This window comes from Antechinus flavipes, chromosome 2 (genome assembly GCF_016432865.1).
Source record: "Antechinus flavipes isolate AdamAnt ecotype Samford, QLD, Australia chromosome 2, AdamAnt_v2, whole genome shotgun sequence".
NCBI lineage: Eukaryota > Metazoa > Chordata > Mammalia > Dasyuromorphia > Dasyuridae > Antechinus > Antechinus flavipes.
In genome coordinates, this window is record NC_067399.1 from 1,432,344 (window position 1) to 1,435,239 (window position 2,896).

Here is a 2,896-nt window from a genome sequence, read left to right on the forward strand (position 1 = left end):
ATCCTATACATGTTAAATAGGTTACAGTATATCCTAGATACAATATATGTGTGCAGAGCCGAACAGTTCTCTTGTTGCACAGGGAGAATTTGATTCAGGAGGTAGAAATAACCCGGGAAGAAAAACTAAAAACCGCAATTTACATTCATTTCCCAGTGTTCTTTCTTTGGGTGTAGCTGCTTGTCCCTCACTGATCAATTGAAACTGAGGTAGATCTTTTCTTTGTCAAAGAAATCCACTTCCATCAGAATACATCCCTAGAAATTCTTTTAAAAAAAATATTTCTTAGCAGGGGCGTCCTGGGGTGGTCAAAGAATCTATGTTTCTCCTGTCTGTAAAATAAAGAGGCTGCACTCTATGGCCTGGTAGGTTCCTTCCAGTGATCATCTGGGATCCTACAAGAAGTCACTGTTTGGGATCTGGGGGCTTGGAATTCTCCTGAAAGAGTCCAAAGGGATAAGGTGATCCAAGATGAGCTTATTTCTTCGAGTCGGCAAACACTGAAGGGCTGCCACATGCCAGGCTCCGGGCTAAGCACCAGGAGCTGTCCCGGAGGTCACAGACCGGTGGCGCAGCCACCACCCCAACAAGGAGACAGAGACCCGCTGTGGGCCCCGCTGTGCACAGGATACACGGGAACTCAATGGAGTGATTTACTACCCACTAGTTGGGGAGGAGGATAACGGGTTAAGGAAAGTAGAATTTTGGGAGGGAAGAGTCAAAATCCAATAGAATAATGGCTAGAGGAGGGAGTAATACTTATAGAGGAGGAGAGAGGAATTCTGATCCAAGGCACTTAATTCTTCTTCCTTGTTCTCACTCCTCATCATACCGTTTAATGCTGAATTTTAAGGGTAGTTTGCATTAAGGTCTGGTCTGCTTGTAGAGGGTCAAAGATCACAATTACTGAGGAAAATACAACCCAGTCGTGATTTACAGTTAATAATGGTGTACAGCCCCCGATTTTCCCAAGAGTCTTACTTCGGGTTAGTCTGCTGAGGGAGTTTCCGCAGAGAAGGGGGTTTTTCTGTTAAGACGGAGGAGGCGAGTATGCGAGGGGAAGAAGTAACTGAGGCCGTGGGGAAGAGGAGCTCTCAGGGAGGAGCAGCCTGGAGGGGGGTGTTGCCCAGGTGCGATTTGGGCACTGAGGAGGACTTGGGAGTCTGGGAGGAGTTTAGGGCCGAAGATCTTTGCTTGTTGGGGGCAGGACTAAGGTAGGAGAGGCACAGGGAGTCCTAAAGTGCAGAGTCTCCGTGGGATTGGAGGAAAGGGCTCAACCGTCCTGGGGGAGGGAAGGGGCGGGGCTCTTGGGACAAAGAAAATCCTCCCAGACCCGGGTGACAGGAAGCAGGAAGTGTGCTTTGACATCCCTCTCCATCCCCTGCAGCAGAAACTGCTCTGCCTGCTTTCTCCCCGTTTCCCCGGGAGCTCGGATCTCTCCCCGTTTCCCCGGGAGCTCGGATCTCTCCCCGTTTCCCCGGAGTTCGGATCTCTCCCCGTTTTCCCCGGAGTTTGGATCTCTCCCCGTTTTCTCCGGGAACTCGGATCTCTCCCCCTTTTTCCCAGGGATCACGCGACACTCAGGAAACCAGGCCTGTGCTTGCAGCACCCAGGTAGGTCTGAGCCAGATCCCCGTATTTCCTGGCTTCCATGGCTGCCCTGGCCTTTGGGTCTCCTTTTCTGAATTTGTGATACATGGCCTCCGGCTCTACCAGGAGCACAGCTTTCTACCATGGCTGTCTGTTGCATGAGCTCCCCCACCCCTAAACCTTTTCCAGACTCCCAATCACTTCCCACACTTGGCCAGATTTCCCATTGGCTCACACTTTCCCACTTTCCCAGACTTCAGACTTTGTCCTCAGAAATCCGGGAGTCCTAATTTTGTTATGCCACAATTCTCTTTAACTGTCCTGACTCAGTTTCCTTGTACAAGTTTCCCTTGTCCCAGTCTCCCTAATTACTCCCCTAAGCTGTAAATCTCTCTCTGGTCCATGAAGGCTGAGGACCAGTTAGTCTAAGGTTATAAATTGTTAGCCCAAGCAAGATAAACAAGAGAGTAAACTTCCTGATTATCTTCTGTCCACATCCCTCTAAAACATTCCAAGGTATTTCACTAACATCTTTATCTCTGGGTATTCAGACACCCTGTCTCTGGGTTCCTCTTTGATTCACAGCCTTTTCCAGCTGGGCTTTCCGCTCTTTCCCTCTTCTTTGTCTCTAAAAGGTATATAAAGGTTAGAGATTCTCCCAATCAGGACTGGATAATTTGAGACGAGAGTCTTGTCCAGTCAATCTTACTCTCCCATTAATAAAATATTAAAAACTCTCTAATCTCTCTCCTGCCTCAGTTTCTCCGGCATTACAATTTCAGCCTCCAAGCTAAGCTCTCCCCGAAGTTCCCAGCAGTCCTCCCCAGCTCCGAGGCACAGAGTCTGTAATGCCGGAGAAATTGAGGCAAGCTAGAGATTAGAGAGTTTTTAATATTTTAGTAATTGGAGAGTATAATTGACAGGACTCTCGTATCCAGTGACGAATGGGAGAATCCCAAGTCTTTATATATCTTTTTCCAACAAAGAAAAGAAGTGAGAAGTTTCTTTCCAGAACCATTTAGTTCTGTCGGGGAGGTCATAAATTCTTATTAAAAGCCAGAGTCAGGATGTTTGAACAAACAGAAGTAAAGATGTATATGAGGTATCCCGATAGTCTTATCTTTGGGAATATTTTAGAGGGGGTAGTGTCATAAATTCGTGAGGGCAGAAGGAGTTAGGAGGCGGGAAGTCTCATCTCTACCTCATCATGAGCCTCACATTGACAATTTATAACCTTAGAGCAAATGGTCCTCAGTCTTAACGGACCAGAGGAGAGGTTTACAACTAAGGGCGTTGAGGTAGAACAG

General features: G+C 47.5%; 1 protein-coding gene across 1 annotated transcript in view; it reads left to right on the plus strand.

Annotated features, from left to right (window-relative positions):
* Positions 1-1,372: 1,372 nt before the first annotated feature.
* Positions 1,373-2,896, plus strand: part of LOC127547243 (zinc finger protein 260-like) — an 18,596-nt gene continuing 17,072 nt past the window's right edge. The window contains exon 1 of the mRNA XM_051974032.1: positions 1,373-1,613. The gene's annotated coding sequence lies outside the window, so the exon portion shown is untranslated. The remainder of the gene's footprint in view (positions 1,614-2,896) is intronic.